Genomic DNA, 16,275 nt, shown 5'->3' on the forward strand with positions numbered 1-16,275 from the left:
ATGATATCCAGAGTCAGCTCATACGCAACTTCTTCTCTTAATGGTGAGTCATTGTGAATTATTGTGCAAGCTTGCAGCATAGAGTGGCATGTGTTGCAAACTGTGTGTCCAGCAGACTCTATGGAAAGTCAATTTGATGTATGTTGTGATGTGTCACACAAGTGCTGATGTTCTGCCACACACATATGCACAATCAGTGATCGTGAAATGTACATGTGTACTACAGTGTTGGCGTATTTTACATGACCATTGCTGTAGGATATTGATTCTCAATGTAAAGCCTTGCGTGCCTGTTATTTGCAGGTTGCTCTGCCTGTTGTCTGTTACTGTCATCTTAGTCCTCCTGCTATTCCCCATGATGATTGCAACGTGTGCCGAATCAGCGTGCCATGCACAGACATGTGGAAATGTCAGTTCTGGTAAGAAATACAAACAGGCTGTATTGTATTGGTATGGTTTGTGTGTGAACTGTTTCTGTGCATGTTGTTGAACCATACCCACATGTCCCATTACCATGGATCAAATTGCATGTTGCACCAATCCAATGACAGAACATTCACCCTTCTTGACAGTCATTTGTTGTGGACTTTTGACTCTGGTGAATGCATCAATGTGTGTATACCTTGCCCTAGACACATTGCAGCTGACACCGGTTGACATAGCGTGGGACATATCAACAACAGGCTCTGTGTGGAATTGCAGCCTCACTGTGTACAGCAGGATGTGTCTGGCTCATCCTCCTTATCCTGTGTGGCAGTATAGTTTTATCTGCAAACAACCATGTTGTGAAGTTGTGGGACAGTGTATGCCCCACATGGTCTGTCAACTGTCCTGTGAGTCTGTTCGTAGGGATGCATTGCCCCTTGTGCCCGTATGTCATGTCACAGTCATGTCGCTACCCCTGTGCCAGAGGAGAACACTGCTTTGCAAGCCTTCTCTGTAAGTTGATGTTAACTTTCTAATCCCATGATGGCAGGTATGTAGCACTGATTATGTCACAACGTTGTGCTGTGGCTAATGTTTACACTTCCGTGGCACCAGTTGGGTGACGTCAATCCCAGGATTCTTTTGTGCTGTGCTGCATATCCTGGTCACGGTAGGGCTGGTTTATTGGATTTGTTAATCATTTCTCTCTTTGCAGTTTGGTGCGACCTGCTTGTCATGTTAGGCATCGTAAGGCACAGTTGGACGAGCCAATGACAGGCTCTTGCGGGGCTACCTTGTGTTTAGATAATTCCCTTCCTCGTAGGTTGAGCTTCTTAGGGCTCTTGCGGATGATGTGTCATTTGCCTTCATGACCGCCACTGATTCCCCGGGACGACTACAGATTGTGGGCTTTATGTGAGTAGCACTGCCACACATTATATTCACTGTAAGTTTGAGCCTCATTCATACACTGTCAATCAATAGATGAGCGCATGGATCTTATTGCATTGATGCTGTCCTGGTGAGCGTTACACCCCCTTCATTTAGGTCACAAACTCTGCTACCTTTTATGTGTCCGTGTTCAATGTTCTGATCTTGTATCATTTCCGAATATGTGATCCCAATTAGGATACAGTGGGTGTGATCATACTTCACATGTGTAAATGTTACAGTATAGGTCCTGAGGTATTCTGTAAATCTGTGACAAGAAGTGTGGAATGCTTATGCTTCTTTACCTTTGTTTCAGATCTCACTCCCTGCTGTTCCCATCCTCCCCTTCCCTCGCCTGATCACCCTTTTGTGTCTGTCATTTATGCTCAGACCAATGGGCTATTGGGAGATGGACCCCTTTCAGCATCGCACAACTCTGAGGCCCAAAGGTACCGACAGTCCCTGGCAGTCGTGTGGCTATTGGTTTTACAGCATTACAGGTAACATCATTGCATGTCTGTTATCTTCATGAGAGCAATGCCACTGACCATGTACATTGTGCAAAGCAGCATGGCCTCATGGCAAACGTGATATATTTGTGTAGTGAATGTGTTACCCACAGTACGTTGTGCATCATTACTCTCACCGCAGATCTTCAGCCAGTTTCCATGCGTCATCTTAGTTTTTCTTTACAATCTTTGTATATATGTGGTTCTGTGTAATGTGGCAACATGCATGCTTTTTTTAAATGGCTAATGGACCATATAGTGCATGACGTACATAGTTGGGTGTGTCTTGTTTAGCTGGCTACCCACAACGGGAAGGCAACAACAGATGACGCTGTGTGTCCTGTGACCCCCCTTGTCCTTTTGGTGCCTGATCCTGTGTCCATCATAATTTGTGAGTGTTCAACAAGCTTCGTGCAGTGACCCATGAGTAACCACACACTCCTTCCTTTGCATACACATGTTATAGGGTGCCTTGCAATAATCCTTCTCTTTGTGTACTAGTTTTTCATGGTGTGTCAACCCTTCTGCCGTCATGTGTTCATCCATTCATGCTGCTGCCTCACCACCAACACCACAACACCAAGTGCACTGATTCTCCAACACACACGCCTCCAAGATGTCCCTCCAGCCATCCATTCTTAAGGCATTCTACAACTTGTCTATGCCACTGTTGCACCAACTACGTGCAAAAGGCAGGACCATCAGCGCATGCAACGTGCACAATGCAGGACCCTCTCGGCCTTCCATGACGCAGGTAACACAACAGACTCATGCTCCAGCCACCCTCCACACAGTGTAGGCCACACATTCATCCACCTGTGATCAGGCAACCCCTAGGTGCACATATGACACCTTTGCAGGCTGTGCGTGCGACTCATACTGCCAACACCACGCTGCACCACATAACAGTGCATGTCCGTACAACAAGGTCCTGTGCCTCATACTGCACACATGCTAATTCTACCACCAGCCCATTGTTATCTGTCAACTCACCAACACAACATCCCCACACATCGCCTTCATTCATGTGACCTGTTTGTCCACAACCTCAGCTCACTACTTCAACATTGCCATCACAGCCAGATAGTGGAACCCCTGCAGGGACCAGAACAAGATTCCAGGAGTATGATTTTCCAGACTCTACGACGTACACCCCCTATAAGTCGCATACAACACCAAGGACACACTCCGCATTGTCAAACTTATGCACTTCACCTTTCACACCAATACCTGGCCCACCCTCAGTGTAACTATCATCAACAGCTCTCCAAGCCTACACCCACATATCTGCTAAGCCATCTAGTATCATATTAATAGTCATTAATTGGGCGCACATTTAACCCGACGGGCTGTTCTAGCCTTTACTCAAGATGGGCAGGAGTAACAGGTGTCTGCAGGCATCCTGATTAGTGGCCAATCTGAGGTATAGGTTACAAATGGTGTACAAATGGAGTTTGGGAATCTTAGCAAGGATGTTGTATTGCTTTGCGGGCATGGGGTCCATGGGGGAACTGAATTGACACATCTGCTTATCGAGCAGAGAGGCTTCACCATTAATTGTGTAAAAATCTGAGACTACTGAGCTTGGAATGTACACAACTGATCGGTCCTCAGACACTGGAGTACTACATCAGCACACAGGTCCGCACCTACACAGACTACATGGGTCAGAGGTAGAGCAAGTCCTGGCTGGATGAGATACACACCAACATCCAGCATTGGTACGTCAACGTTTGGATCCAATTCCCCACGACAACACCATCACTACCTCATGCTGCACTTCCCTCCACATGCAGAAAATGATCTTCAGATAGATCTAATCCTAGTCAAGACAGACAGCCACCCAGGTCCACGACACCAGGCAGCTGTACTACAGCAACAACATCTTTGCATGAACAAGAGCCATACTCCAGCAGTACTTGTGCAATTACACGGTGCATGCGCACACATCATCCTCAACTTCCCCTGCCACAGCCACATGACCGTCCACCTTAGATACGTACAATAGTCCCACAGTCAACTGCAGTAACACCTTCATACTCCTCTGCCACACTCAGTAGGCACTCTACAACCCAAAACAATAGTAGCTGAATTATGTACGTCTGCCAAACTACACCCCGTTGCCCAAAGTCCGTCCAGCCACCGAAGCCCTGGGGACCATTCATCACATCCACAATACAACTGCATGTGGGTGATAGTTCTCCCACCTAAACAAACAGACCTGGTACTCCCTCCCTGGACATCTACACATGACCTCTACACCTTTATGGGACTGTTCTGTAACTGTCTGTCATAGCAGTATGTCAAGCCACCACCCCCCCTCAGCAGATATTAACCATAACAGGTGAGTATTGCCCTCCATGTATGTAGTTGATGATACATTGTGACCTATGTGTGTCCTCAACTGGACTCAGACTCCACTGTATGGATGGCTTTAGTTTGTTCTACACTCTTGCATACTTTGACATATTCCCACACGTAGGTTGTTGAGTCTGGGAAAAATAATTAGTACATCAATACGTATAGTGGTTGTCAAATTTATGTGACCATCTTGTGCGTGAAATGTGAGTAGGTGGTAGGTGCTGTACAAAAATGTTGGGAATCCAAAGTTCACAAAGGGAGATGTGATGCCTTGCAGTTTGAGTCAACAGAGTCCAGCACACATTGCTTTGCATCATTGGTTACAGTGCGACCAGCAAAGCCATTTGGGAGAGTTGGAAGGTCAATAAGGTGATGCTGTTGCACAGAGAGGCAAGATGCCAGACCAGGTGACCTGGGAGAAGCACATGGCCCACTGCCTCTCAACGTCTTCTCCGTGGACGACCCACCTTCCTTGGGGGACCCTCATATGCAGGCCTTGACGATGCCTGGGACGCTCTGTCGGACAATTCCGCCTCCTCCGCCCCTCCCTGTGCCTGTTGTCAGTCTTTGCCTTGATGTTTCTGGCCTGGTGACACAGGGAGGCTGCTGCATGTTGTCAGCAATCCGACGGAGTGAGTGGCTTATGTCCCTCTGCACCACCAAAAACTTAGCCAGTTTTGCCTCCATCCGTCCTTGGTGTCGTCGTTGACTGGCATATTGCTCGGCCTGCTGGTTTTTTTAATTCGATGAGGGCCCCCACTCCCTGGCTGAACTCCTTGGTGTCCCGTCAGTATACCTCCATGATGTTTCTCAGTTCAGATATATCGGGCCCTGCAGCTTGCTGGTCAGGTTCTCGACTCCAGCTTGTGCCACTCCCACTACCCCTGCCCACATGAGTGTGGCCTGCTGTAGTGGGCACATCGGGTCACCGGGACCCCTGAGGGTTGACAGTGGTGATGTTGTCTGCCACCTCCTGGGTGTCCGGCGAATCTTGTCCCTTATTGTCAGACTGGCTCAGTTGTGGATCGTGGGCAGGGCTCCAAGCTGTCTGCTGGGATGTGGCAGGAATGGGTGTGGTGGTTGGCACAGATGGCCCTGACCCAGCTGCTGCACTGGTTTGGGAACCAGAGGTTCCAGGTTGGTCTGTGTCATCCGTGGAGCGGTGAGAGGTGTCGCTGTTGGTGGGATCAGGATCCTGTGGAGCCTGGGACTGTGATCCATCTCCCCCTGGTTGGGGGTAGATACCGCACATTGCCCTGTGGGAGTGAGAGACAACAGATGTTAATGCCATGTAATGCAACATCAAATTTACATACACATTGTCGTTGTCACTGTGCCACCTGCTTTGGTTTTTTTCATATTGATCACTTGTGGATGTTTATTTTGTGGGGTCAGATTGATCTGTGCTCAGGAATCATTGACATGTGAGGGTCTATTTACAATGACTGGCAGAGTCAGGCATATCAGCAGTGATTTGGCCTTCATCATGCACCACAGCTATGCCAGCATGGATGCAACACATTAACACTGCGGTTCACCATGGTTGAAAAACAGAACAGCTGCATCACGCATCTGTGCCATGGAAGTGGCACATTGCTGTAGTTGTGTAGCTGGCACAAGGCAGATCCTGTTATGCTCTGTGTGGACTTATCTGCACAATGCTGTGTCAATCCTTACGTCTGCTTCAAGCATGCACAGGGTTTTGAGGCAGCATGTGCATAGAAGAGACTGAGTGAAATCTTTAAGATTACAGTCAGCCACTTTTAGGAGGTGTTGCTGCGCCATGACAGGCAAACACCGCACACCATAACACAACCAGTACACCGACTTCTGGCACTGGGCTTTAGTATGTGGCACATCTCCAAGATGCATCACCTTGACATTACCCAGCACCATGGCACGATTTATTGCATCCACTGCCTCACTGAGGTGAATCTACGGTGTTGTGGTATCAGCACAAGGGACTTGTGCATCAGCACAGTGCATTTTTGCTTGGATGCTTCATCAGATCTGTATTTGTTGTGTTACATAACGATTGTGACAGTGGGGCACTCCATTGCCTGTCCTAGGTGGCTATGTACATGTAAGGGTTGTGAGTGACAGGCTGTGCTGGTAGTTTGAGTCAGGTTTATAACTGGGCGTCCCTCGTGGTGTGGCTGTTCCCCCATAGGGCATGTTGCCATGACAGTGGTTGAGAGTTCCTGTTCAAGATATCTGTCCTTGTTGTCCTGGTGTTGGTATTTGCAGTGGTCACAGGAGGGCCTTGTGCTGCCTACACCAGGGCACAGTGTCAGCTATGTTGTCAGTACTTTCACACTCCCTGTACATTGAGCATGAAGCATTGGCGTGTACTTGGGCCATATGGGATGAGTGAAATTGTGCATGGATGTACACAGTATTGTTGATAGGGTGAGAAACTTTTTAGATTATTCACAATCCCCCTTACACCCTCCTACACTCCCACTTGCACCCTTAACAGTCTCCCCCTTGCAGCCTTCAGGCCCTGCCCCTTGCACCCACCCCCATACTGTTGGCCACTGCTGGGTGTCATATCCACCCACCCCTCATATGTGTGGCCACTGCTGGGAGTCCTCTGCAAACACCCCTCTTATGTCTGGGCACTGCTGGGAGTCATATCCACCCACCCCTCTCATGTCTGGGCACTGCTGGGAGTTCTCTGCAACCACCCCTCTTATGTCTGGGCACTGCTGGGAGTCATATCCACCCACCCCTCCTATGTCTGGGCACTGCTGGGAGACATATCCACCCACCCCTCCTATGTCTGGGCACTGCTGGGAGTCATATCCACCCACCCCCATACTGTTGGGCACTGCTGTGAGTCATATCCACCCACCCCCATACTGTTGGCCACTGCTGTAAGTCATATCCACCCACCCCCATACTGTTAGGCACTGATAGGTGTCATATCCACCCACCCCCATACTGCTGGCCACGGCTGGGTGTCATATCCACCCACCCCTCATATGTCTGGGCACTGCTGGGAGTTATATCCACCCACCCCTCCTATGTCTGGGCACTGCTGGGAGTCATATCCACCCACCTCTCCTATGTCTGGGCACTGCTCCGAGTCCTCTGCACCCTCCCCTCCTATGTCTGGGGACTGCTGGGAGTCATATCCACCCACCCCTCTCATGTCTGGGCACTGCTGGGAGTCCTCTGCAACTACCCCTCTTATGTCTGGGACCTGCTGGGAGTCATATCCACCCACCCCTTCTATTTCTGGGCACTGCTGGGAGTCATATCCACCCACCCCTCCTATGTCTGGGCACTGCTGGGAGTCATATCCACCCACCCTCCTATGCCTGGGCACTGCTGGGAGTCATATCCACCCACCCCCATACTGTTGGGCACTGCTGGGAGTCATATCCACCCTCCCCATACTGTTGGGCACTGCTGTAAGTCATATCCACCCACCCCCATACTGTTAGGCACTGCTGGGTGTCAGATCCACCCACCCCCATACTGTTGGCCACTGCTGGGTGTCATATCCACCCACCCCTCATATGTCTGGGCACTGCTGGGAGTCATATCAACCCATCTCTCCTATGTCTGGGCACTGCTGGGAGTCATATACACCCACCTCTCCATGTCTGGGCACTGCTGGTAGTCCTCTGCACCCACCCCTCCTATGTCTGGGCACTGCTGGGAGTCATATCCACCCACCTCTCTCATGTCTGGGCACTGCTGGGAGTCCTCTGCAACCACTCCTCTTATGTCTGGGCACTGCTGGGAGTCATATCCACCCACCCCTCCTACGTCAGGGCACTGCTGGGAGTCATATCCACCCACCCCTCCTATGTCTGGGCACTGCTGGGAGTCATATCCACCCACCCCCATTCTGTTGGGCACTGCTGGGAGTTATATCCATCCACCCCCATACTGTTGGCCACTGCTGTAAGTCATATCCACCCACCCCCATACTGTTAGGCACTGCTGGGTGTCATATCCACCCACCCCTAATATGTGTGGCCACTGCTGGGAGTCACCAATGTTAGATGAGTTGTTGATATACTCACCAGGCTCCACGACTCCTTGAATTTCATGTACTCCCAGCGGTGGTAGCAGGGCCATGACCTTCTCCTCCCAGGGATGGTAATGTACTGGTCTGCCGGAACCACCACCTCCAGTGTACTGGCTCTGGGCGTAGTCTTCATCCATCTTGCGCTTCACCATCCTCGGCAGATCGTACCACCTGGCCTGGCAAACCGACCTGGTGCTCCTGATGGGTGCAACAGCATTTACCCTATTGACGATCCTCTCCACAGGTGTGTTTTGTCAGCTATGCTGGTCTGTCTGACAAATGCGCCAAACAGCTGTGGCTCGACTCTGATAACCTCATCTACAAGGATCTCCATCTCCTGGTTTGTGAACTTTGGATACTTTGGTGCAGATATGTTGTGGGGTGAATGTGATTGGGGTGGTGATGGTGTGTATGGATGGGGGTGTGTGGGTCTGAGTGTGAAGGGGTGTGTGGGTCTCAATATGATTGGTGGTATGTGTGAAGGTGGATGTGTGCAGTTGTTGGCGTGTTGTCAGTCTCTGTTGTAAAATGCGTATGTTGCAAAGGATGCTGGTTTATGTGTGTGGGCTCTTTTTATTAGTCCATTTGTGGGTGTGGCTTATTTTGAATTTTTGGTGGGTGTGTTATATGGGGTGGGTCTGAGTTGGGCCCTCTGTTTGGCAGTTTTGATCAGGACAGGACATTGTTTTGCAATGGTTAGTACTAATGAGAAATCTTTTGAAGTGTTGTGCGACTACTTTGCACCTTCCTTGTGCTGTTTTAGGGGTACGCGTGCGCATTTGTTGGGGGGGTTCATTTCGTGATTTACTGTATAGCTCTCTCAAGCGCGACATTTTTGCGGGGTACGCGTGCGCTTGGTTCGGGGGTTCCTTTCGTGATTTACTGTGTAGCTCTCTCAAACGCGACATTTTTGCGGGGTACGCGTGCGCTTAGTTGGAGGGGTTTGTTTCGTGATTTACTGTGTAGCTCTCTCTAAAGCGATATTTTTGTGGGGTACGCTTGCGCTTGGTTGGGGGGTTCGTTTCGTGATTTACTGTGTAGCTCTCTCAAACGCGACGTTTTTGCAGGGTATGCATGCGCTTGGTTTGGGGGTTCGTTTCGTGATTTACTGTATAGCTCTCTCTAATGCGATGTTTTTGCGGGGTACACGTGCGCTTGGTCGGGGGTTCCTTTCGTGATTTACTGTGTAGCTCTCTCAAACGCGACATTTTTGCGGGGTACGCGTGCGCTTGGTTGGGGGGGTTTGTTTCGTGATTTACTGTGTAGCTCTCTCTAAAGTGATGTTTTTGCGGTGTACGATTGCGCTTGGTTGGGGGGTTCGGTTGGTGATTTACCGTGTAGCTCTCTCAAACGCAACGTTTTTGCGGGGTATGCGTGCGCTTGGTTTGGGGGGTTAGTTTCGTGATTTACTGTGTAGCTCTCTCTAACACAACGTTTTTGCGGGGTACGCGTGCGCTTGGTTGGGGGGTTCGTTTTGTGATTTACTGTGTAGCTCGCTCTAACGCGATGTTTTTGCGGGGCACGCATGCGCTTTGTTGTGGGGGGGTTTGTTTTGTATTTGATAGTGTGGTTTGCTCATATGCAATGTTTTCCGTACAAATCACAGTTCATACGCGATGTTGTTTTCCTGTATGTATGGCGTTCTGGGTCTCCGGTCCGGATCGTACTTTGCGGGTCGTACGGCATGTTTACAAATCGTACGGTTCAATTCCCGAGTCAGTATCGTACGGAGCTTCGCTCGTTTTTCCCAGCACCGGCCGCGGCTGGTTGTAGTTAATAGGTGAATAGGGTGGGAAGTAATTTAATTATAACAAATTATTGATTATTCTTTATGTAATAATATTTATTTAACTGTTTTAATTGTGCTTTCAATTTTTTAGGGTAAATTTTATTTGTGGGTTGTGTGGTTTCTGAGGGTAAATTGTGGGAAGTAATTTATGTTTAATTAATTAATAATTAGTTGTTAAAATATATTATTTTATTAATTGATAATTAATTATGTTAATTGTGTGATTTTGTTTAGGTGGGGTTATAGGGGTGAAGGGTGAGAAGTAATTTAATTGTAATGAATGAATAATTAGTTGATAATTAATATTAATATATTAATTAATTAATTACTAATTATGTTAGTTTGTTGATTACTTTTTTAGGTGCTGGTTTTGGGTTTATGGGGTAAAGGGTGGGGAGTGAATTAATTTTGATTACTTTATATTTAGTTGTTAAATGCCATTAAGTATTTAATTGAAAATTAATTTTAATTGTGTGATTAAGTTGTTTAAACTTTAATTTTAGGTGCAGGTTGCGTGGATTATAGGGCTAAAGGGTGGGCAGTTAATTAAGTTTGATGATTTATAATTTGGTTTCTAATTACTAATATTTGTTTAATTGATAATTAATTATGTTAAGTGTGCAAATAATTTATTTTGTTTTATTTTAGATGTCGGTTGTCAGTTTTGTAGGGGTATGGGGTGGGAAGTACATTACGTTTAAGCAATTAATAATTATTTGTTAACTAATATTAATTATTAATTAATTAGGTTAATTATGTGAATAATTTTTTGTTAAATATTATGAGTGTGTTGTCTGATTCGTGGGGGTATATTGCGGGAAGTACATCCATTAGAATGAATTAATAATTAATATCTAATTAATGATAATTAGTGTGTTGATGAATATTTATACTAATAGTGTGAATACTTTTTTAGGTGCAGGTTGTGAGTTTTGTGGTGTTATAGGGTCGGACGTAACTAAACTAAATGTATGAAAGAATTCATGGTTTTGTTAATAAATAATTCCTAAAGAAAAATATTTATTTGTTTGAAAAGTATTTTTGTATTTCATTTATAATAATATTTGTAGGTATTTGTGATATCTATCATATATATTTATATTTTATTTTTCAACATATTTATATATTTTTAATGTACTTTGTTTCGAAATTAATCTTATTTTGTTGAAGTTATTTTGTTTGTTTTTAATGTTGAACTGACTGGAGTGGAAACTGTAAATGTTATTCCTCCACTATTCAACACTTTCCCTACCATTGTACTTATTGGAGTGGGAATAGTACGTTTTACTCCTCCACAATCCTACACTTTCCTTACAGTTACACTCATTGGGGTGGGAATAGTCAAATATTTTTTTGTCAAATCATTTTTATTGTAATAGCATTAAAGTACCAAACTTACAATGTAACATAAGATGAAACAGTAGAATAATAACGCATATATTATTAAAAAATGTTAGAGTAATGAACAACCTATTGCAATGATAATAATAAAATGGGTGAAGAAACCACCATGAAAATAAGTTAGAGGGACTAAGGGTACATATCAAATCAGGTACTAGTATAAATATTTTAGAAAAAGAAATGAAAAGAAGGAAAATAGTGAAAATGAAGGAAAGAGAACATAGAGAGAAAAGGGGAGGAGAGGGGAAGAGGAGGAGGTAATATGGAGTGGTTAATGTAAAGACGGGTGTGAAGATAAGAATGTAGTAAAAGGAATCCAGGATAAGTCAGATTTGATTTTCTGAGATAACGTTGATGATGAGACAGTAGAAATTCTGTGTTCATTAAGGTTCCACCATGTTGATGTACATACTTTAGAATTATCGTTCCAACAAGTTAAAAAAAACTTTAAATGCAAGAGAAATAAAAAGATCAAACAGTTTCAACTTTGGTGAGGTGTCTGAAAGATCATCAGACATGGATCCAAGAAACACATTTTGAAGTGATAATGGAATATGACAATGAAATATCTTAGAGGACGTAGACTAAATGGATTTTCAGAATTTAAAACAGTGGGACAATAATATATTTAGGGGTCTATTAGGATGGCGGGTGGACTTTCATCTGCCCGCGACCCTAGCAGTGCTGGGACGGGCCGTCAGTGGTGGGGTGGTCCCGCACTGGTACAACATTGTCGTTGGCGGTGTTCACCGCACCACCCGCCACAATTCTGTGGATGCACCTTGTGCATTTGCATTCACATGTTGTGCATGCAAATGCAGAGGGGTTACCATCGCCCATGTGCACTCCACCCCCCCCCAAAGCCCTGGGGGCCCGCAATGGGTCCCCACATTCAGGGACCGCATGCCTTTCCATGGCTGCAATGCCGCCATTTAAAGGCACATCTCCACCTGAATTTTAATATGGATGGCGGTATCTTGCAGACACTGCCACCATATTCAGCCCCTTTTCCGCCCGGTCTAGTCATCGACAGGCGGAAAACCGCCAGATGGTCTTTCCGTCCGCCGGGGTTCCCCCCGCCATTGTAATTTGGTGGGGGAAATGGGAGGCGGGAGGCAGATAATGGCGGGTCGTCACCGCCATATGGGTGGTGGCGATCTGCCTGCAATTATAATAGACCCCTAAGTGTGACAGTGTGCCACCCGAGGAAACACAAAACCAACAAAAGGGATAGGAGGAGGGACTAATCTTATGAATAAAAATGGAAGTGCAAACCGCTCTGTTATATAGAAAAAATGGAGATTGTGTAATGTTAGCGGCTTTAGAGGTAGTAAAAATGTTATGCTATTGTTATGCTATTGTTGGTTCCATCTGTGAATGGAAAGGGATTGTTGAGGTCTTGTTCCCTGGCTATTATGATGGAGGATTTTGGTCTATCAGATAAAGGAGTAAACAGAAGTTTATTGTTGGACTTGGGCCTTTTTGGCAAGTTCACCCCTAAACTTTTTGCCTTTTCTCTGGCATGGCAGTGGTGGTGCTAGGCCTCTGGGCACTTTAGCACTGTGGTCCAGTGTAAGGTGCATGCGCTCTCTGTGTTACATTTGTAAGGTTGGCCTGCCCTCCCATAGGAATGCATTGGGGATTCCTTGATCAGTGTGTGTCAGTGGTAATTCCTGTTATGAGAGGAGCAGTGGGTCAAGTCTGGTATGTATGAACTTGTGAGAATAAATGCTGCGCAATTGTGTGCGCAGATTTATTGTGGTTATCTTAGAAATGCCAACTTTTAGAAGTTATAGCTTTAGGGCACTCCTCTCGTGCCCCATCTGTCGCACTGCGTCATTGGGAACATTTCCCTTTTTAACCCATGTAATCTGTTTTTTTCATTTTTATCATTGGATGCCCATAGGAGTTCAAATCCTTCTTGCAACACTCATCTAAACTTAATAACCCACTGCGGAGACAGCGTCATGCCACCCTTCGTATTTATTTTGAATGCTTCATCTGAATACTGCGTGCCCATCCAGGCTTTACACAGTAACACGTATATCCGAAAGGTGAAACATACATCAGAGTAGGCTTATCACATCTTGCCCAATGCATTTTGAGTCTGTATAACTCTTTTTCATGGGTCACTGCAATAAATTGAAAAACAACTAAACTGACTATTCACTGTTTGCCTTAACTGATCACAAAACTGTGTTTAACTCACTGTACTTCCATCTAACCCATCCAACTCATATGCCCCCAAAACCAAATGTGCATTTATTTTCCCCATAATACGGCCCCCTACCTCCCCACACATGGTGTACTAATAATCAAGGAGCTCATGAATCCTCTTGAACCCCCTACATCCCCCTCAATAAACATCTTATGTCAAAACACAGTTACAAAAAATGGTTACACAAAATACATGCTGACACATACATCACTACATCATGTAAAGAATGCTCCCTTCTTAAACCTTCTAATTTTTCCCATGTACCTTCTGACTACAAACAAACAGGATGCCATCCTCCCCCACTGACCACTTAAAATGAATTACCTTATTGGAGCCGCTTTCAGCAGCCTAGCCTTCTCATCCACCTCTCTCCATCTACTTAAGGATTTTACTTGCACGCTGCTGTTCTTTCCCTAAATTTAAACCGGGTTCTTGCCTTCATGTAAGCAATCAAAATCAGTGCTCCCACCTCGTAATTTGAACTTCCCGTAGCTCCATCTCTATAAACTGTGCTGTGACAAAAACATAATATCCCACAATGCACTAAACGAATTCATGCCGTGTTCAAACATAACTGAAGCACCAATAAAATAAACCCATACATATTAAACCCCCATGCTGCATCTTCCCTGCGCCAGCTGCAGTCCGTGACGAAACCCGCTGCTTCCAAATTCCCACCTCCCTTCTCCAACAATATTTATGAATGTGAAATGATTATGATGACATTAATGATTTAAAAAAAACACATGTCTTCAAGCTTCAGAAATATAATCCTTGTAACAAATATAAACTTGTTGTCAATGCGAAAAGCAATCCACCCCGTGAGATTCAGATGATCATAGGTCAGCCAGTATTTTTCAAAGTACTATGTGCACAGTTAATGCAGCACAGAGTCCACTCCAGACTTTTCACTGTCTCTGTAGCGATGCTCAAAACTTGACCAAAAGTTACAAACTGAAAATGTCATTCATGGGGTGCAAACTCGTTTGAGACGGAAAAATTGCAAATTACTGTTTGAGAGTGGAGAATGCAACTTTTAGAAGTTGGCATTTCTGTCTGCTATGTGTCTGCCTGCCTGATGTGAATTGCATGTCTGGCTTACGAGTTACAGGGGTGGGAGGTGTGTGTGGCTCCAGGAGGGGCAGGGTGAATTAGCGCTAGGCTGAATGGAACATCTACATTTTGAGTAGTGGGAGGAGAAGTCCCTGGGTCCTGAATAGGATGGTGCCTGCCCTAATGAATGCTGGCTCCACCCCCCTGTGGTGTGTCTGATGACGAGCCCCCACCTGACAAAGGAGAAGAGGAGCTTGAAAAACAAAGTGCTTCAGTTTCCCCCTGAACCAGTTTTAGCTGGTGCCCCCGTGCCCTGCACTTCAGACAAAAGATTTGGTATTATAAGTATAGGGGCTGTAACCCCATGAAAGGGTGCAGTTCTTGTTTTTGGGTGCTGCTCCTGTCGGAGGGGGCTTGCTGCTGCTGGGGCCCAGGAGGAACCGCCATGGGAGCTGGCTCCCTGCTGGCCTTTCAGAGCCCAGCTATGCCCCTGGAACTCTCATGGACTATTTGCTAAGGAGCTGTGAAGAGCACTTTATTTTTATGTCTCAAGAAGAAGGAGCATGGGGGCTCCCCAGCGCTGAGCTGCCCATAGAGGAGGGAATCCCCGGCATAGGGATTCCCCGCCAGTGATGCCGTGGAGAGGTTGCCCACTCCGCTTAATGCAATTTCGATCGCTGGTGCCCACCCCGCTTTTTGCTTATTTTAAATGGCGGGTGCCCACCCCGCGTTTCTGCCTGTTCTGGCGGGTGCCCACCCCGCCAGCATCTTTGACCATAGGGTGAGCCCACCCCGCGTTTCACCACCGCGGCCCGATCGTCCTCACAGGAAGTCAGGCAGCATGATGCCTGACATGGGGCGGGACTTACGCTCCCTCGAGGGAAGCCCCGCACCCACCTAAGTGCCGGCCAGAGTCTTGCAGGTTGCACAGCGAAGTCCCGGGTCCCAGGAGGGGGCCCAGGTGAAGGGAGGTGGGGCGGCCGAGGCCGCCGATGGCAGCACGGGGCTCCCATGGCGAAGGGAGAGCCCCACATGTTGCTGCGATTGGGAGACGACAGCAGAGGGTACACGAGGCACGTTGTCGGTGCCTGCCCCAGCCACGTGTGCAGAGCTGAAGCTCGGTGAGTGGAGTTGGCTGGAGGGGGAGACGAGGTCGGGGCACAGTGTCAGTGCCCATTTCCCGAGCAGCCCCGTCTGGCAGCGGGCTGCTCCAACGTTGGGCATGGTTTATTCATAGGGCCCCAGTTTGGGGTCCAGAGGCACGATGGTGCCCGTGGGCTGATGGCTGCTCCCAGCTGTCCTGCGAGTGCGCAGGAAGCTGCACCGATGGGGGGGGGCAATTTCTTTTGAGAGTCCCTGAATGGGACAGGAGGGCACAGGTGTGTCAGAGATGTTCCCAGCTGCCCAGCAATTAGTGGGCAGCTGCTACGTTTAGGCCAGTGTGCATTGAGGAGTCCCAGGAGGGGATCCAGGAGGCACAGTGGTGCCAGTGCATGGCGCACTTTTTGTTTCAGGTGAGAGTGGCAGCTTAGCGGCCTGACTTTTT

This window comes from Lissotriton helveticus, chromosome 6 (assembly GCF_964261635.1).
Source record: "Lissotriton helveticus chromosome 6, aLisHel1.1, whole genome shotgun sequence".
Taxonomy (NCBI): Eukaryota; Metazoa; Chordata; class Amphibia; order Caudata; family Salamandridae; genus Lissotriton; species Lissotriton helveticus.